At 48.4% G+C, this 27814-nt stretch overlaps 1 protein-coding gene and 1 long non-coding RNA gene across 5 annotated transcripts in view; one reads left to right on the top strand and one right to left on the bottom strand.

The window, feature by feature from the left end:
- The window catches only part of PALLD (palladin, cytoskeletal associated protein), a 383456-nt gene that overhangs the window by 119936 nt on the left and 235706 nt on the right, over positions 1 to 27814 (bottom strand). The window lies entirely within an intron of this gene.
- On the top strand, positions 12588 to 22166 carry LOC122685746. The gene is made up of 3 exons (XR_006338543.1): positions 12588 to 13504; positions 16259 to 16384; positions 20213 to 22166. It is a non-coding gene; the product is annotated as an uncharacterized LOC122685746 (long non-coding RNA).

The following is a 27814-nucleotide window of genomic DNA, read 5'->3' as shown; positions in this document are numbered from 1 at the left end:
GTGACTGAACAACAACAACAAATGCATCATACAAAAACCGAACAACAAAAGGGTGATAGGATTCTTTTATTTCTATATAGTAAGAAGAGTAATGCTGCTCTTTTAACCCAAAAGGCAACCTGGGGTGAGGGATACACTGCAATAAATACACAATTCCTACGGCTCAACTAACATGGGGCCCATCAGCGGCAGGTAATCAGGAGGAGGAGGAGGTACAGTCTTGATGTCTGGTGCTTAACTCATTTAGATCAATGAAGCCCTCACGGAATCCCCGTTTTCCTTGCGAGTTGTAGCACAATCTCTTAAGCATCAATAACATTAATGATTAAAAATTCACTGTCAATATACTCTTAGCAAGTGTTAAGAGCCAGTCTGCCTGGGTCTAGGGCTGGCTCCTGCCTTTAACAACACGCACAAGCGGTTCAGTCTCTCTGGGTGCACTCTTCTCATCTGTGAAATGCAAACAATAGCTGCGTCTTCCTCACAGTGAGAGCGGAACAAATGAACTGGAATTTCTGAGGCATTCAGGACAGATCAGCACCATGGAAGGTTCATGGTGCAAAAGTCTACTGAGCCTCTGCCGCCCTGAGAGGATTCAGCAGAGGCTCAGTCACAGTTACGGCCACAGGTGCAGACGCACACTTAACGCCCCTACTCTGCTGCTTCAGACTTACAGTCAAGTTCCCATAAAGGCCACACACACCGGATCCAGGCTTACACAGGTGCTCCATCTCTCTGCCCTAACCCGTAGCATAGTAAGAACCTGGATCACTCCCGCAGAGATGAGGGCGTCCTTTCGGAGACGGCCAGGCGACACACATGTGCTCAACAGTATCCAGCCTCTCATGCTCCCCCAGGGCTCAGACTCGAAGTTACAAAGAAGAGATTGACTAACTATTCTTGCAAAAAAACAGAGACTGGAGCATTTAAAGACTTTTTTAGAGAAAAAACATGAAAGAGATCAGAGGAAGGAAGAGCTCTCTGGACTGGGGGTTCGAGTCCTCCCCCTGGCACCCCAAGTCCATCTGAAAGGGAGAAAAGTGGACATAGACGGATGGTCCAAGGTTAGGTGGGTCTGGTCCCCTCTCTGGGTGCTTCAGGCTGACTGTTAACAGGCTGAGATGATCATAAGTCACTGGCAGAGGTATTTTCTTTTCCACAAGTCAGCTGGTTCCCGGAGTTTACGGCAGGATTGCTGATTCCAGGAGCGGGCGGAGCCCCCAGGGTGAGTGCTCGTTAGACTGTGTGGAGTGAGGAGGTGGTGAGTGTGCCAGGTGTGCAAATGCCCCCGTGTCCACCACTATAAGGCCTGCTCTCTCAGGAACAAATCAGCGTCAGACTGAGAGGTGGGGGCAGGGGTGAGAGAGGACAGCCTGTTCTTGGGTGAACAACTTAACTGTCTCATCTTGGTTTTCTCATCTGTGCGCTGGGTTGGATAACCCTGATGGTCTCTCAGCCCCAGCCACTACTGATGTTATCTGAGTTGACACATACAACCCTGGAAACCACTGGGTTCCTCTCATTCTTGACTCCGTGCTTTACCCGACAATGTCTACTGTCGTGAAGGTGTCCCATCATCACTCAGCCCTTCGACTTAAAATCTACCAGACTGGAGCCCAGGGCTCCTAGTTCCAGTCGGAGGGAGCTGAAAATACTGGTCTTTGGTGATAAAGATGGCCAGAGGGCAGCTCTCTGGAACAAGGTGGCTTTACACATTTCCCTAAACCCTGCCTCCCCATCACATTTGTCTTGGGGCAGAGACTCTATCTCAGGCACAGACAGCAGGAGAGCTCATGTGAGGCTGACTCACAACTAACAAAAGGGACAGTGCTACAGTGCTCCCCAAAGGCACCGCGGCTGAGCTCATGGCTCCGCTGCTGCATCTGCCTTCCCCAGGCCTCACTGAGGCTTGCTGAGCCGTCCGAGTCTTATATTAACGCTATTCAGAGGGCTGAAAAGCCCCTTGGCCCGTCTCCTCTGTCTCTCACTATTCTCCTGATAAACCTCTATCAGGACCAATCTCGGTGTGAGATGACAGAGACTGTGTGTGTGTGTGTGTGTGTGTGTGTGTGTGTCTGTGTATGTGTGTGTGTCTGTGTATGTGTGTGTATGTGTGTCTCCTTGATTTTCCAATGATCCTCGGCTAAAGTCATACAAATATTTAAAATGGAGAAAAACATTGTTACTCCTCACCATTAATTTAGCTGTGGCTAAGCTTAACTGGAGTTTAGTGCACAGAAATGAAATCTAACAGATTGGGAATCCAAATAATCAGTGTATTAGGAATGTTTAAAATGTAAGGAAACTAAGTAAAATCACAGCAAATCAAATCCAACTGTATATACAAAGAATATAATACATCATGATGAAGTGGGGTTCTTTAACATTTGAAAACCAACTGCGTAATATCATCATATTTTAGAAAACTATATAATCATCTCTACAGACACAGAAAAGGCAGTTTACAAAATCTAACATTCTGATAAAAATCCACAGTAAACTAGAAATAGAACAGAAATTTCTCAACCTCAAAAAGATGATGAAAAACCATAGCTCACATCATACTTAATCATGAAAGACAACATCTTCTTAAGATCAGGAACAAGGCAGGGACGTCTGCTCTTATCACTTCTGTTAACACTCAATGTTTTATGAAGGCAATATGGCAGGAAAAAGAAACAGTAGGCATCTAAGTTTGGAAAGGAGAAGTAAAACTGTCTTTATTCGCAAACAGCACTATAGCCTATATAGAAAATCTGATAGAATTTACAACAAACCTACTAGAATTAATAATCAAGTTTAGGAAGGTTGCATAGTATGGGATCAATATACCAAAATCAACTGTAGTTCTATACACCAGGAATGGAACCAGCAGAAACTGAAGTTAAAATACTCATTTATGCTATGATAGAAATACAAACCAGTTACGAATAAATCTAACAAAACATGTGCAAGATCTGTACACTGAAAACTACATTTAATTTCAGAGAAATTAAAGAAGACCTGGTCAATGGAGAGAGATACTTGGTCAGGAGCCAGAAGACTCAGTCTGAAAGATGTAGATTCTCCTCAAATTGATGTACAGGCACAAAACAATCGCAATTCAAACCCCAGCAGGTTGTCTGATAGAAATGGACAAGCTGAGTCTAAAATTCCTATGGAAATGCAAAGAGCCCAGAATGGCCAAAACACTGTGAAGCAGATCAAAGGTGAAGGGCTGACGTGATCTTTTTCAGGATGTGTCATAAAGTGTCAGACGCTGAAACAGTGGAGGACTGGCAAAGAGACAGACTAGTGGGACAGAAGAGAGTCCAGAAGCAGACCACGCATCTATGGACAACCAATTTTTGACAGTTATGCAGGAAATTTAGTGGAGAAAGGATAACTTTCTCAACAAACAGTGCTGGATATCCATGTGTGCAGGAAGAGAGAGGAAAAAAAACACTTCAATTTAAACCTAACACCATATACAAGCATTAACTCACCTGCCTGGTGGTCCAGTGGTCAAGAATCCACCCTGCAATGCAGGGGATGCAGGCGTGATCCGTGGTCCAGGAACTAAGATCCCACATACTGTGGAGCAACTAAAATCATGCACCACAACGAGAGAGTCCATGCCCTGCAATGAGCGATCCCACGTGCCACGGCTAAGACTCGACACCAAATAAACTGACAGACTCACAATAGATCATAGGTCTAAACCCGTAACACAAAACTGTAACAGATATGTGTGGAAGAAAACACAGGGGAACATCGTTGCGAGCTTAGGTTAGGCAAGATTTCCCTAAGTTTGCTGCTAAAAGCGTGATCCAAAGAATGCTGAAACATTTGACTTCATGAAAATTAAAGACTTCAGCTGTCATTTTTGGGAGAATTAAAAGATAATCCACTCCAGTATCCTTGTCTGGAGAATTCCATGGACAGAGAAGCCTGGCGGGCTACAGTCCAGAGGGTCGCAAAGAGACATGACTGAAGTGACTTTGCACAGTGATAACAAAAGATAATCCACAAACAGAAAAAATTTACAAACCATGTACATGATAAAGGACTTGTACCCAGAATATATAAATGATATAATAAGAAACTCAGGAACAAGAACAATGAGAAAACAAACTATCCAGTTAAAAAGCAGGCAAAAATATCTGAAAAGATACTGTTAAATTCTCATGTGAAAAGACACTCCAATCATTAGCTGTTCAGTTCAGTTCAGATCAGCCGCTCAGTCATGTCCAACTCTTTTCAACCCCATAAATCACAGCACGCCAGGCCTCCCTGTCCATCACCAACTTCCGGAGTTTATTAAAACTCATGTCCATCGAGTCGGTGATGCCATCCAGCCATCTCATCCTCTGTCGTCCCCTTCTCCTCCTGCCCCTAATACCTCCCAGTATCAGGGTCTTTTCCAATGAGTCAACTCTTCACATCAGGTGGCCGAAGTACTGGAGTTTCAGCTTCAGCATCAGTCTTTCCAATGAACATCCAGGACTGATCTCCTTTAGGATGGACTGGCTGGATCTCCTTGCAGTCCAAGGGACTCTCAAGAGTCTTCTCCAACACCACAGTTCAAAAGCATCAATTTTTCGGTGCTCAGCTTTCTTCACAGTCCAACTCTCACATCCATACATGACCACTGGACAAACCATAGCCTTGACTAGATGGACCTTTGTTGGCAAAGTAATGTCTCTCCTTTTTAATATGCTATCTAGGTTGGTCATAACTTTCCTTCCAAGGAGTAAGCGTCTTTTAATTTCAAGGCTGCAATCATCATCTGCAGTGATTTTGGAGCCCCCAAAAAATAAAGCCTGACACTGCTTCCACTATTCCCCATCTATTTCCCATGAAGTGATGGGACCAGATGCCATGATCTTTGTTTTCTGAACGTTGAGCTTTAATCCAACTTTTTCACTCTCCTCTTTCACTTTCATCAAGAGGCTTTTTAGTTCCTCTTCACTTTCTGCCATAAGGGTGGTTGTCATCTGCATATCTGAGGTTATTGATATTTCTCCTGGCAATCTAGATTCCAGCTTGTGCTTCTTCCAGCCCAGCGTTTCTCATGATGTACTCTGCATAGAAGTTAAATAAGCAGGGTGACAATATACAGCCTTGATGTACTCCTTTTCCTATTTGGAACCAGTCTGTTGGTCCATGTCCAGTTCTAACTGTTGCTTCCTGACCTGCATATAGGTTTCTCAAGAGGTGGGTCAGGTGGTCTGGTATTCCCATCTCTTTCAGAATTTTCCACAGTTTATTGTGATCCACACAGTCAAAGGCTTTGGCATAGTCAATAAAGCAGAAATAGATGTTTTTCTGGAAATCTCTTGCTTTTTCGATGATCCAGCGGATGTTGGCAATTTGATCTCTGGTTCCTCTGCCTTTTGTAAAACCAGCTTGAACATCTGGAAGTTCCCGGTTCATGTATTGCTGAAGCCTGGCTTGGAGAATTTTGAGCATTACTTCACTAGCGTGTGAGATGAGTGCAATTGTGTGGTAGTTTGAGCATTCTTTGGCATTGCCTTTCTTAGGGATTGGAAAGAAAACTGACCTTTTCCAGTCCTGTGGCCACTGCTGAGTTTTCCAAATTTGCTGGCATATTGAGTGCAGCACTTTCACAGCATCATCTTTCAGGATTTGAAATAGCTCAACTGGAATTCCATCACCTCCACTAGCTTTGTTCATAGTGATGCTTCCTAAGCCCCACTTGACTTCACATTCCAGGATATCTGGCTCTAGGTGAGTGATCACACCAATGTGATTATCTGGCTTGTGAAGATCTTTCTTGCACAGTTCTTCTGTGTATTCTTGCTACCTCTTCTTAATATCTTCTGCTTCTGTTAGGTCCATACCATTTCTATTCTTTATCGAACCCATCTTTGCATGAAATGTTCCCTTGGTATCTCTAATTTTCTTGAAGAGATCTCTTAGTCTTTCCCATTCTATTGTTTTCCTATTTCTTTGCATTGATTGCCTAGGAAGGCTTTCTTATCTCTCCTTGCTATTCTTTGGAACTCTGCATTCAAATGAGAATATCTTTCCTTTTCTCCTTTGCTTTTCGATTCTCTTCTTGTCACGCCCCCACCTCCAAGGAGCTGCTGCGCAGGAGGGCCGAGAGAAGCTACTCCACGTTCAAGGTCAGGAGGGGCGGCCTGAGGAGATATTCCTCGCCCAAGGTAAGGAGCAGCAGCTGCGCTTTGCTGGAGCAGCTGTAAAGAGATACCGCACGTCCCAGGTAAGAGAAACCCAAGTAAGATGGTAGGTGTTGTGAGAAGGCATCAGAGGGCAGACACACTAAAACCATAATCACAGAAAACTAGCCAATCTTATCAGAGGACTACAGTCTTGTCTAACTCAATGAAACTAAGCCATGCTGTGTGGGGCCACCCAAGATGGGCGGGTCATAGTGGAGAGGTCTGACAGAATGTGGTCCACTTGAGAAGGGAATGGCAAACCACTTCAGTATTCTTGCCTTGTTAACCTCATAAACAGTATGAAAAGGCAAAATGATAGGACACTGAAAGAGGAACTCCCCAGGTCGGTAGGTGCCCAATATGCTGCTGGAGATCAGTGGAGAAATAACTCCAGAAAGAATGAAGGGATGGAGCCAAAGCAAAACCAATGCCCAGTTGTGTATGTGACCGGTGATAGAAGCAAGGTCCGATGCTGTAAAGAGCAATATTGCATAGGAACCTGGAATGTTAGGTCCATGAATCAAGGCAAATTGGAAGTGGTCAACCAGGAGATGGCAAGACTGAATGTCGACATTCTAGGAATCAGCAAACTAAAATGGACTGGAATGGGTGAATTTAACTCAGATGACCATTATATCTACTACTGTGGGCAGGAATCCCTTAGAAGAAATGGAGTAGCCATCATGGTCAACAAAACAGTCTGAAATGCAGTACTTGGATGCAATCTCAAAAATGACAGAATCATATCTGTTCATTTCCAAGGTAAACCATTCAATATGACGGTAATCCAAGCCTATGCCCCAACCAGTAACGCTGAAGAAGCTGAAGTTGAATGGTTCCAGGAAGACCTACAAGACCTTGTAGAACTAACACCCAAAAAAGATGTCCTTTTCATTATAGGGGACTGGAATGCAAAAGTAGGAAGTCAAGAAACACCTGGAGTAACAGGCAAATTTGGCCTTGGAGTACGGAATGAAGCAGGGCAAAGGCTAATAGAGTTTTGCCGAGAGAACACACTGGTCATAGCAAATGCCCTCGTCCAACAACACAAGAGAAGACTCTACACATGGGCATCACCAGATGGTCAACACCGAAATCAGATTGATCATATTCTTTGCAGCCAAAGATGGGAGAAGCTCTATACAGTCAGCAAAAACAAGACCAGGAGCTGACTGTGGTTCAGATCATGAACTCCTTATTACCATTAGCTATTAGGGAAACACAAATTAAAACCACACTGAAACACAATTACATACTTATTAAAATGGTTAAAATTAAGAAAAACTGCTGATACCAAATACTGGCCAGAATGTGGAAGAACTGGAACTCTCACACACCGACTGAGGGAATGTAAAAATGACATACCATTTTGGAAGACAATTTGGTAGTTCTTTAAAAAGTTAAACATTCACCTATCACATAACCTAGTTGTTCCACTCCTAGGTGTTTATCCAAGCAAAAAGTTTAAGTCCATTCAAAGACTTGTACACAAGCAGCTTTGCTTTAATGATAAAAAAACTGGAAACAATTTAAATATGTATCAACTACACACATAAACAAATCATGGTATATTATCACATGTAGAGATAAATCACACATATTATATATCTTTGTGAGGAGATACATATTCCATTGCATGTATATTCCATGATATATATAAACCTTTTCAATAAAAACAAATAAACCATTCTACACACAATATGGATGAAGTTTGAGAAAATTATGCTGAGTGAAAGAAGCCAGACAGAAGAAGAGTACATAGAGTATCACTCTATTTTCATGAATCTCTAGAAAATGGAGGTTAGTATGCAGGGACAGAAGGCAGACAGTGGTCCTCCAGGAGGAGGAGGAGGCAGGCAGATGGGTTCCCTGGGGGTGGGAAGACACTTCTGAGAATGATGGGTGTACCTGCTATCCTGACTGTGGCGATGATTCCAAGGGCAAATATACATGTCAAAATGTATCTAATTGTACCCACTAGATGTGTGCTGTATTTATTGCATGTCAGTTACACCTAAATATGTTCAAAATTACCTGAAATGAAAACAGCCCACCAGGCTGTGAATACTACTAGTGAGAGCAACGAGACCACTTTTCAGGGTGACAAGGAAGTGGGGTGAGCAGACGGCAAGGGCTTTCTTGACCCGATGGTAACACCAGGGTGCCTCCATTACAGTCACTCATATCCATGAATTTATACTCAAAGTAGATAATTTTTTTATAATTGTAGAAAAAGTAGATAATATTTTTATCTACTGTGAATTTATACTCAAAGTAGATAACATTTTTATAATTATTAAGCAATATATTTGTTTTGCATGATTTTCTGTATCTGTGTTTTATTTTACCATAAAAAGTTTTTTTTTAATCCGTAAAAAAATAAAAACAAGTTAAGAAAACAGCAGCCTGAGAGGAAGAGACGCATAAAATGTGACGCAGCTGATGACAGGCGCGTTTCCAGCTTTTATTCCCTAGGCTCCACCGGGCTGAGGAAAAGGAAATTGAAATGATGTGTGGTCCAACTGAACGGAGTTAAACAGACATGCACCAGGGCTGGCATTTAACTACCATTTCCTCAGTGTGAGGGGAACGCACTGAATGCTCTCTGGAGTCGGTGTGTCCCAGTGACCTTTCCCACCAGAGTCGGGGCAGGCGGGTGGGGTCTGCAGGGATCTTAACAAGGAAGAAGGGCAAGGGCAAAGAGAAATGCCAATAAACCCACAATGTGGCATTACCTCACAGCAGTCAGAGGGCCACCATCAAATAGTCTACAAACAATAAATGCAGGAGAGGGCGTGGAGCAAAGGGAAACTGCCTACACCGATGGTAGCAATGTAAACTGGGCGGCCACTGTGGAGAACAGGGCGGAGGATCCTTACAAAACTAAAAACTCAATCCAGCAATCCCACTCCTGGGCATAGGTCTGAAGAGAACGATACTTGGAAAAGATACATGCATCCCAGTGTTCATGTGCTGCGCTAAGGAGATTCATCTCACAGGCTAGCAAAGTAATGCTCAACATTCTCCAAGCTAGGCTTCAACAGTGCCTGACCCGAGAACGTCCAGATGCTCAAGCTGGATTTAGAAAAGGCAGAGGAAGCAGAGATCAAATTGCCAACATCCGTTGGATCATAGAAAACGCAAGAGAATTACAGAAAAACATCTACTTCTGCTTCATTGACTACGCTAAAGCCTTTGACTGTGTTGATCACAACAAACTGTGGAAAACTGTTAAAGATATGGGGATACCAGACCACCCGACCTGTCTCCTGAGAAATCTATATGCAGGTCAAGAAGCAACAGTTAGAACCGGAATGACAGACTGGTTCCAAATAGGGAAAGGAGTACGTCAAGGCTGTATACTGTCACCCTACTTATTTAACTTCTATGCAGAGTACATCATGAGAAATGCTGGGCCAGATGAAGCACAAGTTGGAATCAAGATTGCCAGGAGAAATATCAATAACCTCAGATATGCAGATGACACCACCCTTATAGCAGAAAGTGAAGAAGAACTAAAGAGCCTCTTGATGAAAGTGAAAGAGGAGAGTGACAAAGCTGGCTTAAAACTCAACATTCAGAAAACTAAGATCATGGCATCCAGTCCCATCACTTCATGGCAAATAGATGGAGAAACAATGAAAACAGTGAGAGACTATTTTCTTGGGCTCCAAAATCATTGCAGATGGTGACTGCAGTCATGAAATTAAAAGACACTTGCTCCTTGGAAGAAAAATGATGACAAACCTAGACGGCATATTAAAAAGCAGAGACATTACTTTGCCAACAAAGGTCTGTCCATTTAAAGCTATGGTTTTTCCAGTAGTCATGTATGGATGTGAGAGTTGGATCATAAAGAAGGCTGAGTCCCAAAGAACTGATGCCTTTGAACTGTGGTGTTGGAGAAGACTCTTGAGAGTCCCTTGGACTGCAAGGAGATCCAACCAGTCAATCCTAAAGGAAATCAATTCTAAATATTCACTGGGAGGACCCATGCTGAAGCTGAAGCTCCAGTACTTAGGCCACCTGATGCAAAGAGCTGACTCATTAGAAAAGACCCTGATGCTGGGAAAGATTGAGTGCAGGAGGAGAAGGGGACGACAGAGGATGAGATGGTTGGATGACATCACAGACTCAATGGACATGAATTTGAGCAAGGTCCAGGTGATGGTGAAAGACAGGGAAGCCTGGCATGCTGCAGTCCCTGGGTCACAAAGAGTTGGACACAACTGAGTGACTGAACAACAACAAAAGTAGCTTCAGTCATGTCTGACTCCTTTGTGACTCCAGGGACCTTAGCCGGCCAGGCTCCTCTGTCCATGGGATTCTCCAGGCAAGAATACTGGAGTGGGCTGCCATGCCCTCCACCAGGGGATCTTCCTGACCCAGGGATTGAACCCACGTCTCTGACATCTCCTACAATGGCAGGTAGAGTCTTTACCACTAGCGCCACCTGGGAAGCCCTCTCAGTGTTCACAGCAGCACTACTTACAGTAGCCAAGACATGGAAGCAACCTAAATGTCTACCGACAGGTGAACGGATAAAGATGTGGTACATTCACACAATGGAGTATTATTCAGTCACAATGAAGAGCGGAATGATGCCATTTGCAGTAGCCTGGATGGACCTAGAGATTATCATTCTAAGTACAGTAAGTCACACAAACATCATACGATATCACTTATAGGTGGAAAAAAAATGTTACAAATGCACTTACAAAACAGAGAATCACAGGCATAGAAAACAAACTCATGGTTCCCAAAGGGTCAGGGGTTGGGGATGGATAAATTAGGAGTTTTGGATTAATATACACACTATTATATATTAAATAGATAACCAACAAGGACATACATATAGCACAGTGAACTCTACTTAATATCTTGTAGTAACTTATATGGGAAAATAATCTGATAAAGAATGTATTACTGAAGCACTTTGCTGAAGATCTGAAACTAACACAACAAAACACAACATAAATCAACTCTACTCCAGTTTTCAAAAAAATCTATAAAAGGGGGAGGAGAAGGAGACCATCACAGGTGGTTTGTGACCAGCTGGGATCATGGTCTGATTTCACCCTCAGAAAAGCCCTTGCCTGCCTTCTGCTTCACTGTCCTCTTTTGAAACAAGCTGAGCTCATGTGAAATTTTGTGTGAAGTGAGAAACATCTGTCCAGCACTTACAGATGAAACCTGACATGCAGAAAGCAGGTGACTAGTATCACACCTGAATGTTAAGCTCACAAACTTCAAATCTTAGCTCAATCAAGGGTGCAGGTGTTTCCAGGGCTGTACTAGAACCTGCCAGAAGCAAACTGTGTAGAGCGTGGTTCCATGAGGCTGCGTCAGACACGGGGCACTGACCGGCAGGCTGGGCACCCACGGCTCAGCAATGCTCCTCCATGCAACACCTGCTGGGGCTTCGATCCTAAATGCGTGCTTGAAGTTCAGGCAGACAGAGGACAGAATCTTCGAGTTCTAATTCTGCCCATGATGCCTGCCATAATAGCAGTGTCGTGCTCTGAACACTGGACGTGCACACCTCTTAGGCAGAGGTACCGACAGATACTTGCTTTTACTGCATTTTGCATCTCTGTCTAGGGATTCACCCAAACACATGTCAAAGTCATGTGACAACCAGCTCTTCAGTGCAATAAAATGGATACTTACAAGTTAAGAATTTAGATGATTAGCTCTTTGCATTTGGTTCTTAAGAACTTGTTCTCTGGTCCCTGAAGCTCTGGCTCTAAGTTTATAGAAAATGGGGCCTCTGGAGATGTTTGTGGAAAGTCATGGAGAGCCACCTGATCCGGGGCTGCTCCGGGGAGGAGTGGACAGGTCTGCTTCCACGGAAAGAGAAAAGCACAGGCAAGATTCATTGCCCGTGAGAGCCAGGACCACTGCCTCCTCCAGGAAGAAGTGAGTGGGAGTCCTCTGCTCAGCGGGGATCCGCTCTGAGGGTCCACCTGCCGCAGAAGCAGGCCACCTCGAGAGCTCCAGGCCTGCGGCTCCCTGACTGTGGGCCACGCAAATCCCACGGCCCAGCACCACGCTCCGACTGGCGGCAGGGAGGGCAGGCTCGACCCCGCCTGCAGATACCCAGATGCCTCTGTCCTGAGTGCCCGAACTTGAACAAGGACTAAATCCATGAACTAAGCTGTGAGCGTCCACGTCCGTGTTCACAGCAGGACCCGACCCTACACACCCGGCTCCTGAGTCCGGCCCTGACGACGTGGAGGAGCTGTGGGCAGTGCTGCTAGCTCCAGACTTGGCTCCGAGCCTGGGCCCCACCCTCCGCCGCCCACACAATGGGAGGAGCAGGAGTAGATGGGCTGTCCGTCCAGGAAGGGCCCCGCACGCACGGAAGGAGGCGGTGTGGGCAGTGTGCGGGGCTGACGTCCGTGGATCCCGGGGGCCACGCCAAGCCTGGGACAGTTAAAGGCTGAGACAGGACACTGCCCACTCAGGAGAAACACAGCTCCACCCGGGGCCCTGCGACCTGCCAGCGCTCTGGTCTCCTCTGGATGGAGACCAGATCTGCCTCCTCGGATGGAGCCCCAGCACCACGCCCCTGGGCCCCACGTGCAGATATTAAAGGCTTCCTTCCCGTCCCAGGCCCGCAGACAGTCTGGGGCACCGGCTCCTCGGGCCACGGGAGGCTCCAACAGGAGCGGGCAGGGTGCTCGGAGGGGCTGACTCAGCCTCCCGGTCACAACCCTGCCCTCTGAGGGAGGCAGGCTGCAGTTCCCGGGCTCCTCCTCCCGGAAGCTCACACAGACAAAGCAAATCAGCCCAGGTCACAGTGAGGACATCTGGAACTGACATCCCTGGACACTCACAGGCAGGCATGGATTTCCACATGCTTCCAAGACTGAGCGTGCTTGAAAATACAAATAGAACATATGCCTATGAATCATGGACAGACAAAAGTAGCAATGTTTGTAAGAAAATTTGCTGAAACCCACTGTCTTGAGTCTATTAAAGACTCTTGCCTCCATCTCCTCTGAATCTTGACCTTTATTCAAAGAGGCAACTGCTTGTCTTAGGGCAAGTGTCCCAGGTGCAGGGTGACTCGTGTGAACATCAGGAGAGCTGTTGCTGGGAGAAGGGCTCTCCGTTTTTTGACAAGGATTTTTGACAAGGGAGAAGTGGCTCTCCGGTTTTTGACAAGGATTTCAGACGCTACAATTTGACACACTAGGCTTTGTCCACTGATGTGTGGCTCCCGGGGTGGGACTTTGTCGACACAGCCAAGCCTGTGCTCTCACGGGCTGTAAAAGATCTGCGATCAAGATCTGCAGAGACACAGCTAAGGAGAGGTGAGTTCTAATGGGATGGGAGAGGAAGGCAGGCAGGATTCTTGGAGGAGGGACGCTTGGGGTGGGTCTTGAAGGGTGAATAGGGGTTTTCTAAAAGGACAAGTAGGGGATAAAGGGGAGACTTTAGGAGGCTACAGCACGTACGTAAGTCTGAACCACAGCTGGGCAGTGGTGGAGACATGGCTAGAAAGACCACCCCATTGTAGCAGAAAAACAGCCCTGGACTGAGGTTTCCTGCTGTGGGTTCAGGGATGCTCAGGAGGGCAGGGACATGGTAACACCAGACACGGGAGTGCTGTCAACACCAGAGTGTAGGGAAATCATGCGTGTTGACATTTTGGTAAAAAAAAATTTTTACAAAGTGACACACGAGAAGTTAACACTGTACTCTCTGGGTACTGCCACTCTGGAAGCTGTTTCTCAGTTTCCACATTCCCAGAAGAAGTTATGAAATGGGAAAGCCATCAAACCTGCATGCACAGAACAGGGAAGAAGCGAGTGAAGCAGAGCTGGCCTGGAGGGAACCCAGTGGCATCAGCTGACCACCATCACAGTTTGTGGTCTGTGCCACCGGGCGGCCGTGGAGGCCGATGCTCACCTGAACGAAGCACAAAGGTCCAGGTTACAGGCCCAATTCTCCTCAGGTTCCCAAGGGTCATACCACTTCTGGGGGCCACAATTTAAAGGGGTAAAGCTGTCTGTCTGGAAGAGGACAGGATGAGGGGACTGTAGGAAAGCCAAGTCATAAAAGGAAGATTCGTGATGTTTTGAGATGTTTACCATGAGGACCGGGCCGTTCATGGGGTTCACAGCCACATTCAGATACTTGGTGAGCTGCCACGGCAATAAGAGGGTAGCCCCGCCCTCTGTCAGAACGGACACCGAAGCTGGAACTCAGGGGGGGCCAGCTTGGGCTGGACACGGGAGAAACAACGGTAAACCACCGGGACACGTTGAGGGGAGCCTGAGGTCATAGCCAACAGCCTCACTGTGGACGAAAGTGAGTCATTTTGCGGCCCAAGACCCGTCAGCTGATCCTTAGGAGAACAGGGACCAAACCCTTCTCCCACCTCCATCGTTCCCATCTGCCGGCTCCTCTCCCCGCCCCCGTCGAGCGGTGCCCCAGCCCTGGCAGAGGCCCAGGAAAGGGCCCCAGTGCTCCAGGCGGGTCCGAGCACGGGCTGGGTGGCCACCCGAAGGACGCCCCCAGGGAACATCAGTATGGGGAGGGGCCACCCTGGAGAGCGCTTTCAAACCTACGCTGCTGCAGCTTGAACGCTGTAAATGAGCTGACACCGAGGATTATGTTTAACGAGCTCTCCTCCTCACTGCAGAGAAGCCCAGCTCGTGCACAACGCTGTGTGCGTTTCTGCTGCACAGCAAACGCTTTCCTGCTCTTTCCCAGTCTGGTTTATCACGGATACCGGGCAGAGTTCCCGTTCTGTACAGTAGGGCCTTGTTGTTTATCTGTCCTGGATTCACTAGTTCGCATGTGCTAACCCCAAACTCTGCATCCCTTCCTTCCCCCCACACTCCCTCCTTGCCTCCTTGTCCGTTCTCTATGTCCCTGATTCTGTTTCATAGACAGATTCATTTGTGTCATACTTTAGATTCCACATATAAGTGATATCAGATGGTATTTGTATTCAACTACACTTTAGTGAAACATAAATTTTAAAAAGGGAAGTCTGGGAACTCAGTGCCCGGGGTACAAAGAAGGTGGCGGCAACGTGCTGTAGCTGCCAGTCTTCCCCCAGGACCCTCTGCAGTTACCCTCAGTGGGGCCACGTTGGCACTGCTCCCCCACACCTCCCGTTTACCAGGAGCCGGAGATGCCCCGGGCGGGAGCGCACGGTCTGCCTGCTCTGGCCCCTCCCCTGCCGACTGGAAGGTGTGGGGTCCCGTGGGAAGGGACGGGGTCATGTGGGTGTGTCCTGAGCGAGGGCAGAGGCCGCCCAGGAGTCCCAGAAGGATTATGTAAACACCCTAAGCATCTTCACTCACTGCGCCCCACCATCCTCTCCCCCGCCCACCCCCTCACTGAAGGAGCCTCACATGCCCATTAGTAACTCAGCCATTCACTTGGCTCACAATCTGAGGAAAAGGGCTGAACTGCTGACCTCAGGAGCCCCATGTCCAGACCCGGAATCGACACTTAAAAGAAGGCCCAGCCCAGGACTTCCCTCACAAGCAGTGAACTGCAGACGACACATTCATTAATTAATTAGAGCTCTTTTCTGGCTCCGGCTAAGTCTGTTCTCTGGGAAAGAGATTACGATCTTGGTGCAGAGTAAGCTGGCCTGCAAACCGGAAGGCTTCTGCAGGGTCAAGCTGGCCCAGATTCCACGTCCCTTAGCATGTGACCAAGCTCACCTCAGGCAGACTGTTAGAGAGAGGCCGTTAGAGCCTCGGGTGTCCTCTCTGTGGTCACACGGTGCCCCAGCCCCCACACTGACCTGAGTCGCCCTCAGCACGTCTGGACGATGCTCCCAGTGCATTCCAGGCCCCTGGAGCACCTGTCACAGCGCAGCTGGACCTCGGCTCATGTCCTGCGGCCACGCGCAGGGGCAGGGGCAGGGTCGGGGGCCGTGCTCGGGGTGGGGGGCTTCCGCTTACTGAGACCACGTTCTCCTCCTCCTCATCCCTTCACCATCACGTCCACATATTGAACAGCCTGCTTGTCGGATACTGTGCTGTGTGTCTTACGTACAGTATCTCATGTGTTCGTCACCCCCTTTTATCCTTATCTTTCAGATGTTTGAACTCACTCGCCCAAGTCAACGCTACCGAGGGCCGGGGATGGAATTCAAACAAGCCTTTTCCGACTGCCATGCCCGTGACTACAATAGAGGCCCCAGGGGGAGCCTGCCTGCTGCGAAGGTCAGTCTTCTTGCCCGTGAGACTGGACGTCATGTAGAAGACGGTGTATAAAGCCCTGTGTCCCACGGGGCAAAGCTGTGAGACAGGAGAGTGAGCCTGGGAGTGACCGAAGCCCCGCCCAAGGGGAGAGGTGGGGAGATGGGAGAGGAGGGGGCTCCATTCAGGCTCCATGTGGTCAGAGAGGCTGGAAGAGAGCTTTCTGCCCAACACATGGATGTCAGCTGCAAGGGTTGGGGGTAAACATTCCTGGGGGGGGAGGGTGGCGATTCCCGATCTAGAAGAGAAAGTGTAAAACGCTCCTAAGGGCCAAGGTATGCAGGGAGGCTTGTGGTCCAGGGGGAGTACATTTACAAAGCATATTTTAAGCTAAATATCACATATAATATAAAGTGGGCTTCCCAGGTGGCTCAGTGGTAAAGCATCCAGCCAATGCAGGAGACAAGTTCGATCCCTGGGTCAGGAAGATTCCCTGGCAGAGGAAACGGCAACCCACTTCAGTATCCTTGCCTGGGAAATCCCATGGCGGGAGGAGGCTGGCGGGCTACAGTCCATGAGGACACAAAAGAGTCAGACATGACCGAGCACACACAGCACACAACATATAGCAAAGAAAAAGCAAGCCAGCGCTGGTCCCGTGTTAAACCATGAGCGCCTACCCCTCACCCCTCCCCTGATTCAAACATCTGCTGATTCCTCAGCTCATCTCCCAGCACCGTTCCTGAGAGCTTGTGGCTGGACTCGGAAGCCTGCCCTCTGCCTCGTTACTCAAACCCCCCGGAGCCCACAGGCCTCCACGTCCCTGGCCCTCCCTCCACGTGGAGCCGCCTGGCAGCTCCGCAGCTGCTCTCTCCTGGCTGAAAAGGAGGCAAATCGTCTACTTTGACGAATTCTTTGGGGAGTTAATTAACAACAGAGTGGAGGCTCCAGGCAGGGCACTTGCACATCAGAGTTTCTCTGCAGCGTCTAAATGCCACGGGGCCTAAATTTCACAGAAAGACACTGGAATATTTAACTGTACGTATGAAATCAATGCAGTGATGACTCTCAAGCTCTGAGATTACATAGACATCAAAATCTTTTCGTAAAGAATGACAGTTTTTACATATATTAAGTGCAAATGTGTAAATGTTCAGTAAATCTTGGCATTTCTATTATGGAGCAATTTAAAGAATCAGAATTAGTGAGCACGTGTGTTTGAGCCTTAAGGTATCTCACAATGTTTACAATTATTATGAAACAAATTTCTCCTGACTCCTCAAAAGTAGACCTGTCCTTCCTTCTTTCCCTAAAAACAAAGATCACACGGAAGTTAAGACTTTCAGTTTAGAGAGTGTTTTAAAGAGCATTACAACTCTCTGTGTAACAAGGTCTGAATACAGCTCATTAGGAAAGAATGTCTGGAATCATAACCCCTGGGGGGTCCCAGACCCGCTGGCCAAGAAACAGAGAAAAGTACAGTCCCTTGGCCACGAGGGTGGAGCTCTTCCTTGGGTGACTCCCAGGCATCTCCTGAGAAAAGGCCCTACGCGATCCCATCATTCACAGGAATCAGTGAACAGGATCTTAAGTGGACAGAGAGGATCTCAGGGTTTCAGACGCAGACAAAGCAGAGATTGGAGAGCATCTCACAGAGGAGCACAGGCCAGGGCTCGGCGGGGATCTTCCAGCTGGAGAGAGGCCCCTGCCTGAGGGCCAGCATCGGAAAACACTGTGGGAAAGACACAGCCCGCAGGAATGTATGTCCTCACCCTCTTCCGCATGAGAAACTAGAGGCCTTTCTTCTCCCCGTAGGGCACCACCACCCAAGATTCTTAGGAACAAGGACCTCTGTGAGATCTGAGGGTCAGGTTAATATCCATGACCCCTGCACATCCAACCCGTTCTCTGGTTGAGAGAAAGACTGAGAACAAGAAATTTGTCTGATGATTTTCTAAATGTCACACCGCCCGCTTTCCTTCCGGTAATTCCCGTTGCCCCATCGAGGCTGAGCTGTCCATTCATTCCGAGAGGCAGAACCCAGTGGGTAGTGGGAGATCATTCAAAGGTACAAGAAAAGCAACAGGAAGTGTGCTCTGGTTTCAGCATCCAGGGCCAAGCAGTCGATGAATGAAATAGAAGAGCCTTCTGCCAGCCTCCCACTGCAGGGCAGTGGGTGCCAGCCCCAGGCCGGGGGAGCAGCAGAGACTTTCCCAACATGCTTTCCCCCAAGAAGCCTTCCTTTCTCACAGGTGCCCCCACCTCCCAGGAGACAGAACAGAGGTGGGTGTGTTCCTTTAAGGCTGAGCATCTACCCTAGAGACAGAATTAACCTGGAAAAGCTGAGGTCTGGATGTACCTAGAGATGATGATACTAAGTGAAATAAGCCAGACACAGAAAGAGAGTATCCTATATCAACTATATGCAGGATCTAAAAAAAAATGATACAAATAAACCTACATGTAAAACAGAAAAACTCACAGACATAGAAAAGAAACTTAGGGTTACCAATGGGGGAGGGGGAAGGGATCAACTAGGACCTGGGGTTGACATACACACACTGCTGCTGCTGAGTCACTTCAGTCGTGTCTGACTCTGTGTGACCCCATAGAAGGCAGCCCACCAGACTCCGCCATCCCTGTGATTCTCCAGGCAAGAACACTGGAGTGGGTTGCCATTTCCTTCTCCAATACATGAAAGTGAAAAGTGAAAATGAAGTCGCTCAGTCGTGTCCGACTCATAGTGACCCCATGGACCGCAGCCTACCAGGCTCCTCCGTCCATGGGATTTTCCAGGCAAGAGGCCTGGAGTGGGCTGCCATTGCCTTCTCCGCATATACACACTACTATATATAAAATAGGTAAACAAGGACCTCTGGTACAGCACAGGGAATTCTTCTCAATACTCTGTAGCGACCTATACTAGAAAAGAATCTGAAAAAGAATAGATATGTGTATGTGTTTGAATTAGTTTGCTGTCCACCAGAAACGAACAGAAACACGGTAATTCAGCTACACTCCAGCATGGAATAAAGAAGCCTACACCTGAAGCAGGAAGGGGCCAGGTGCCTTGAACAGGTGAGCTGAGGTCTTCCTTCCCACCAGACGGCTCCACCTGTGGCTCAGCTGGTGGAGATTCCGCCTGTGATGCGGGAGCCCCGGGTTCGATCCCTGGGTTGGGAAGATCCCCTGGAGAAGGGAAGGGCTGCCCACTCCAGTATTCTGGCCTGGAGAATTCCATGGACTGTACAGTCCATGGGGTTGCAAAGAGTTGGACACGACTGAGCGACTTTCACTTGCTTAATTATAGATAGAGCATACCGAGTTCATACGCTCTAAAGGTGCTTTTCTGCATGTGAATGGTGGTGTATTTTTAAGAATATATTTTATATTCCATGTATATTTTACTTTACATTGGGGTATAGCTGATTTACATGGTAGGGGAGTTTGAAATCTCCTACACACGGATATGCAGTGGACTCCGGAAGTGGGGGCTGGAGACAGGCTAAGGCTGGTGGGTCAGCATCACCCAGCACATACTGTCTCTACACTCATAACCTAGAAAATGCATTTGCACAGGCTGACCTGTGGATCTGCAGTCTAGCATTTATTTTTTGATGAGAGAAATGAGGCACAGAAACTATCCACAAGCAGGGGATGTGGGAGGAACAAAAAACACACATTTGAAAACCTTTCAAATTTACTGTTCATGGTTACAAGTTTCCTTGGGAGACATAATATTTTTTTCCCTCTTCTAAAAAAATAACTTGGACTAACCTCAGAAAGCTGGGTTTAATGTTTCTCATACTGTTTCCAGGCAGACTAAAATACCGAAAAGTCTTGTATCCACAGGGGGAGAGGTCCGCAGTTCTCCAAGGCTGAATGATTCACGCCGACGAGCATCTGTCAGTGCCAGAGATGCCTGACGCGCCTTCTGAGCTCCTAGGAGCACAGGGGTGGGCTTCTACCCACACTGTCCTACCCAGGATCGCCCTCGAGACACAGTTGTTACTGGAGAGAAGACCAGAGCCAGGGGCCAGCCGTGTCCCCATTCACCTCTGACTTGCATGGGAAAGCATTCGGAGCAGCTGCAGAAACGTGAAAAAGGCGACATCTCAGACGCTCACCCACATCCTCTCCAAAGCGACAGTTCTTGAGCCTGAAGACTTCAGTTGCAAACACTTTAAAAATGAGATGAAAGCAGGAAGGTGTCACCGGGATCACCGAGCCATGTGCAAAACTGACTGGTGACTGGAGTATTTGAAAGAGCGTTCTTAATGGTCTTATGACTCAATAGATTTCTGTGAAAAGACTCCCATAATGTCAGTCCTTCATGTTGTTCTTTCGTTTCCTTCTGGTCCATGCACTTGGAGGTCTGCATGCAGACACACAGGATCTACCCTGAGACTTAGGTCTTTCTGTCAGAAAGTGATCACAGTGCTAGTCTGAATCATAAACATGGCTATTAGTAAACTAATGAGTGCAAGTTGTTCTCAGAATCAAATATTGAAATAACTTCTTAAAGTTTCTAGCATTATTCCAAGGCATCACATAGCCATCTGATGCAAAGGATGCTGACGCAGCCTGTGGGCAGTGAGGATGCCAGAGCAGGGCCTCCAGGCCTGGGCAGCCCTTCTCCAGCAGGCTGGCCCTTCAAGATTTACTCCAAGGTATTTGCTGACGTGGAAATGGAGCCTCTGCTACGTCTCGCTGTGCGATGTGACCCTGAGCAAACAGCATTCCTAGCTGGGCATTACACTGCTTTTCTGCTTGTCTTCAAAACAGACCCCTTGGAAGATGTGTTCATGGTCTGTGTCAGCTTTGCCACCGTTCAGTTCTCTCCATCATGTTCACCCCACTTTTTGTCTCCGTGATTCCTCGAAGCTTCCCTTATTAAATTAATAGGACCCCCTTTGGGCAAGTTCGGTCCCCACTTCTCAGCAGCTCTCATGGGGCCAGCTCTCAGTCTGTCTAGAAACCCCTTTTTCTTTTGGCACTGCTCTCTGGGGAGTCCTGTCTCACTGGGGTGCTCCCCGTCCCCTCCTGAGGCTGGGGTGTCCTGGCCGGGGTGCCCTGTCTCACTGGGGGTGCTCCTTGTACAGCCGTGGCCTTTCTGTGGCCTACGTGGAGCTTCTGGATGAAGGCTGGTCACTGGGAGCCACAGGCTGAGGGTGAGTCTGCTGACACTGATAGTTTGGTTGAATCCTGATTTTTGATTCTATCTAAAAATCACACAATTGTTTTTCTTTAGACGACTCCCATATAAAAATCATCACCATGTAATAAGCTTAAGAAGCTTCACAACGGAAAATAATAGTCAGCATAACTTAATAGCATGTGGAAAGCGATATTTGGAAAACCACAATTATGATCTTATCTCAGATTTGTTCTGGAAGACATTAATAGTAATTTCACTGAAAAACACTGAGGAATTTGCATTCAGAGCAACTCATCTGAATGAACATAAATTCAATCATTGCTCTAGGCCTAGGAAATAAACCATGTCAAGAGAAAGTACACCAAAGGTGTGCTCGTGTATACAGTCTTAACTTGGTCAGGATGATGAAAACTTTAAAAACACTGGGTGGAGCAGTGTTGATCATATGCCCAAAAACATTAGCTATGGATGAGGTTCTCAAGGGTAGATTAATGGTGATTTCTTGTATGAGTTCTGGTCTCCTTCTCAGCTGCTTCTATTAAAAACAACCAAGAAAACATGTCCTGGTGCATCCTTCTAAAATGTTTACTGGGGCAATTATTATAGACTGTGAGCATTCATACAAGCAAAACTCTTACTACACAAAAAAGTTTGGGACTTTTTAATCCTTTCTGAGTGTTTTTGTTTAAAGTGTTTGTCATATTGTCTCCTAGTGTACACATACTGTATAGCATGTATTTCTTGTATCTCTCTCTCTCTTTAGTTGCCAAGTTGTGTCTGACTCTTGTGACCCCGTGGACTGTAGCCCACCAAACTCCTCTGTCCATGGGATTCTCCAGGCAAGAACACTGGAGTGGGTTGCCATTTCCTTCTCCAGCGGATCTTCCCGACCCAGGAATCGAACCTGGCTCTCCTGCATTGCAGGCAGATTCTTTACCAACTGAGCTATGAGGGAAGCCCTATATTTGTTGTATACTTCCCCCAAACTTGCTGGTGTAAGGGAACCACAGACTTACTATCTCATTGTCATTGGCCCCGCCTGGTGTTTCTGCCATGGTGCCTGGTGAAGCAGAGTCATGATGCTGGCAGGGCTGTGGATGGAGGGGCCCCTTCCAAGCTGGCTCACGCCCATGGCCAGCGATGGGTCCAGGTGTTTGGTGGAAGGCCTGAGGCCCCGCGCACGTGCCCTCTTGCACAGACTGCTGAGGGCCCCCAGGAGATGGAGCCTGGCCCGAGCAGCCGAGTGGGAAGCCACAGCCCCTTGTCTAGGTCAGCCTCAGCATGGACGCCCTGTGACCTCCACTAGACTACTGGTGACATCCAGTGCAAGGGGGCGTGGGAGGTGACGGGGAGCAGGGACACTGCGAGGTCCACAGGGGTCCTGTCCTGAATGTGCCTGTGAACCCATTCCTTTCAAACGCCTTCCACTGGAAATGAGGGAAAAAACAAAGGGGCTGAGAGAGAGAGAGGAGAAGACGGAAGAGAGGGAGGGAGGAAGCCAGCATGGAGGGAGGCAGGGAGGAGGCGACTGGTAGAAACACTGAGGTGTCTGCATGTGGGGCCAGAGGGGCTTTCAGACACTGAAAGAATTAAGTAGATGCATACCCCATACTTCTTCCTTCCACTTAACATGGACCTCACGCTGGGAATCAGGTTATTGACATTAAAAGGAGAAGGTTGAAGAGTCACTAGCTCCTCTCAGCAGTCAAGACATGACTCTCTGTCATCACATGACTCCTGTGTCTTCCAAGGGGACGTGATGCGGATGTGGTGTGAACAATGTCAGCTTCAGCTATTTGCAAAAACTCTCACTTACTCGCTCACTTCCCCTGCCGCTGCTGCATCAACTGTGTGTGTGTGTGTGCACACGCGCGTGCATGCTCACGCTTAGTTAAATCTGACTCTTTGCGACCCCATGGACTCCAGCCCGACAGGCTCCTCTGTCCAAGGGATTCTCCAGGCAAGAATACTGGAGTGGGTTGCCGTTTCCTCCTCCAGGGGGTCTTCCTGACCCAGGGATTGAACTTGTGTCCCCTGCATTGGCAGGCTGAGCCAGCGAGGAAGTCTGCTGTGTGAACACACTATTAACATATTTCAGGGCTTTTATCCCCAACAAACTCTGGTGATGATCTGAGGTTGCTTCCTCTCCCTCATCCTCCACTTTCTTCTCTTCTGCTTACTCTTTTCTCTTAAAAGCCTACCTCTATGCTATTTTATATTTATTTGCACCTTCCACCTCAGAGTTCCAAGCAGTAACAACCAAAATACTCTGGGAATTTAAAGGAGTTTTGAGGGCGCTGACATCTAGCTGTGAACTACAGAGGATGCCAGGAGACATAATGGCAAAATACATCAGCATATTTTCACAGCACCCCATGCTGATGTCACGAGGGATCATGTACGAGGGTCTCAGAGGTCCACCATGTGGACACTGGGGCAAAACCCGGGCAGCACGGTCTCACCCAGTCTCGGAGCACAGAACCGGGTCACAGGCGCTTAGAGACACAGATCCAGAACCATTCCAGCCCCAGACTCCCCAGTGCATCCTTTGGACAGGAAAACAATTCCTCCCTTCTAGGGAAAAGTACTGTAACGGTCGCCTTTGTATAAAAAAACTTATGGGAATGAACTTCATTACTACCCGGAATGAAATGACTCCAGCCTGGCACTCCAGCCAGACCTTAAAGTCTGAGGCTGACTCTGTAAATACCTGCACTTGGTGGGGGAGGGGGGAGCAGGCGATGCAGCTGACGGAGTCTGTCTTTGAAGACTGCAGACACCATCTTTGATCTCAACTTGCTAAGATTTCAGAGATCATTTTTTTTGAGAAACAGATATGTGCGTGTGCTTGTGTGTGTGTGTGCTCAGTCATGTCTGACTCTGTGTGACCCCGTGGACTGCAGCCCACCAAGCTCCTCTGTCCATGGGATTTCCCAGGCAAGGATACTGGAGTGGGTTGCCATTCCCTTCTCCAGGGGATCGTCCCGACCCAGGGATCAAACTTGCATCTACTGCATTGGCAGGAGGGTTCTTTACCGCTGTGCCACCTGGGCGGCCCACGCTTTCCCCAATGGTTTCACTTTAAAAGAAAAAGTACGCTAAGTACAAAAAGTACAGGTTGCGGTCAGTGTTGTAAAACAAATAATCTCGCCCGGGGTGGACACGACCACAGCCACAGGCTGCCCCCAAGCGTAGGCGGGCTGTCTCTTGCGTCCCACTCAGTGTGGGACGGTGACAGGGAGGCCCCCACCTGACAGCTGCAGCTCACGGCCGGGGCGGTGGGATGTCGCCCCATGTCACGGCATCTGACGTGGGACTCCACGCCAACCAGAGCTGAACTCTCCCCGGCCTGGAAGCTGAGGCAGCAAGCTGCCCCTGTGACCTGCTGTGGGGACGGCCGCATGGCAGGACTTCTGGAACAACCCAACCTGCACTGGTGGGGGGGGGTGCAAAAGGGGCCCCCGCCCTGCTCTGGAGGGAAAGGAGCTCAGGAAACTGCCCGCAAGAGCTCGGGAGCCCACCTGCCCCAGCTGAGCCGCCAGAGGGGACGCAGCCCTGCAAACACCACGTCGGTGGCTAGAGGCCCTGAGCGGAGGACTTGGCCAGCCCTCGCCTGGACCGCTGACCTGCAGACACCGTGAGACCACACACAGAAGCTGGCTGAAGACAGTGCTAGGAAGCCAGCACACTGCACAACTCAACAAAGCTTCCCAAACTGCTCCGAATCACCTCCCAAACCAGGAGTGTCTGTCCAACTGATTCGTCTGCCTCAGTGCTCAGTCACTGGGAGGCTTGTAACTCCACACTGCTGGTCCCGCCCTGAGGAGGGTTCTGATTCAGTGACTCTGGGCCCAGCCAGAGACCCCGCCTTTCCCACAAGTTCCTAATGCTGATGTTGCTGGTTTGGGGACCGCATTTTGCAAACCTCCGTCTGTACCAATTTACTTTCTGGATGGTATTATTCCAGTTTACGTCTCTAAAGCAAAAGGACTGCAGTGACTAGTTTTCAAAATATTAACATCAAAAATACCACAGCCTTTGTCTCAACGTCATTTTCTCCTCGCTCTCCATCCGTCATCCATATTTCTCTTTTCTGATGAAACAATTACAAATGAATTCTGAGAATAGAACACAGTGGGAATATGGGATAAAAAGTGATGAGAAAAGGGGTTTGGCTATGCCCAATATTTGAGTCGTCACGTGGTGGTAAAGACACTAAAATTCTACTAAAATAGGGTCAGGCTCTGTGGCAAAAATAATTATTCTTTTTCTAGAAGTTGGAATTTTTAAAAATGTTGGGATTCCTTTGATGATATCAACAGTACCTCAACCACAAGGTGTCAATATTCTCTGAAAAGCTATAAGCAATTTGGCCCCCCCGAGACTAGGGGAGAGACAGGATGACCGGCCGCCCTGGCCCTCCATCCGCTCCACAAAGGACCCTGGCCTCTTTGTCTACACACGATTCAACTCCCTGTGCTCTCCACAGACACGGGCCACATGGCCCACATCTCCTGGCTCAGCTGTGGACCCAGACCTGCCGCCTCAAGGTCGGAGCATGCATCCCAGTGTTTGACTCAAACCTGCGGCCGTCACATCGCATCCCTCACGGTAAGGATAGCGCCTGCACACAGAAACAGGCCGTGGAGCTTCTCCCTTACAGTCTCCTGTCGATTTCCACACCTTTGCTAAGAGCGGACGAGCTTTTGTGGGCGAGTAGAAACTGGCCTTCACACTAAGGCCCAGAGCCGTGGCCCAGGCAGGGCCCTGGACAGGATGTCCTCTCCCGGGGCCATGTCTGCCCTCCCGCCCAGGAGACGGCAAAGCTCAGGGCACAGACCACACACCAGCAGTGACGACAAGAGCTCTGCTGGGAAGCGCCTATGTGCGTCTGTCTGCACACGGAGACGACTTGTAGCAAGCAGACTCCCCGTGGGCCTGCGATCCGCTTCATTTCAGAACTGAGCTCCCAAGTCTCCGCTTACCAGAGGCGCTCCACCGGCCCTGGTTCTCGGCGGTGGGTGTCCCGGTGTGGGCGCTGGCTCTGAACACTGTGCCACCCGCACACAGCTGCGGATCCTGCCAGTTCCTTGCTCGCACAAACCTCCAGTCCTCTTCTGAGACCCTCCTCACGGCATCCTCATCAGACTCTCAGCCAGCAGCCACCGTCTCCCCTTCCTGTGACTGCTCCCTTCCCAGACAGGATCTCCAGAGCTTTACTGCTTCCAAGTTGTTATCATGTATGTTCTTGGCCTCCTGATATACCAGCTTACTTCTTTCGTATTTTAACAGACTTTTTTTTTTTTTTTTTACAGCAGTTGAGGTTCACAGCCAGACTGAGCAGAGCAGTACAGAGGTCCTTTTGTATGACAGCTCAGCAGTAAAGAATCAGTCTGCCAGTGCAGGAGACACAGGAGACACGGGTTTGACCCTTGGGGCAGGAAGATCCCCTGGAGAAGGAAATGACAACCCATTCCAGTATTTTTGCCTGGGAAATCCCATGGACAGAGAGCCTGGTGGCCTATGGTTCGTGGGGTCACAAAGAGTCAGACAGGACTGAGTCACTGGGCACACACTGTCCTCCCACACACACATGTAGAATCTTTCCCACCACCAACGCCCCCACCAGATGGGATGTTTGCGAAAACTGATGCACCTATGCCGACGCGTCAGCATCACCCTGAGTCCAGAGGTGACAGAAGGGCTCACTCCCGGGGCTGTGTGTTCTATGGGTTTGGAGACAGGTGAAACGACATGGACCCGCCACTATGGCCAAAGTGGTTTCACCCCTAAAAATCCTCCACGCTCCCCTATTCATTCCTCCCTTCCCCAAACCCTTGATCTCTTTTCTGTCTTCGTAGTTTTGTCTTTTCCAGAACATCACAGAGCTGGAATCACACAGTGCCTTTCCAGACTGCTTTCTTTCACTCAGTCATAAGCATCTAAGTTGTGTCCACGTCTTTTCATGGCTTCATAGTACGCTTCTTTTTAGGAATGAATCATGTTCCACTGTCTGGATGGACTGCTGCTGCTGCTAAGTTGCTTCAGTTGTGTCCGACTCTGTGCGACCCCATAGACGGCAGCCCACCAGGCTCCCCCGTCCCTGGGATTCTCCAGGCAAGAACACTGGAGTGGGTTGCCGTTTGGACTAGAGTTTATTAATTCTGAAAGTAATGTCTAAGTCACTGAAATAACAACTTGCACAAGATCCACAGGTTCCTAACATTTTTCTGTCCTGGGAAAAGAATTGCTGCTATGCCCATAAACTGACCAGAGATGGAGAAAGGTTTGTCATT

This window comes from Cervus elaphus, chromosome 29, assembly GCF_910594005.1.
Source record: "Cervus elaphus chromosome 29, mCerEla1.1, whole genome shotgun sequence".
Lineage (NCBI taxonomy): Eukaryota > Metazoa > Chordata > Mammalia > Artiodactyla > Cervidae > Cervus > Cervus elaphus.
Note: the sequence above shows the minus strand (reverse complement) of the source record. Positions and strands in the feature narration are given on the sequence as shown.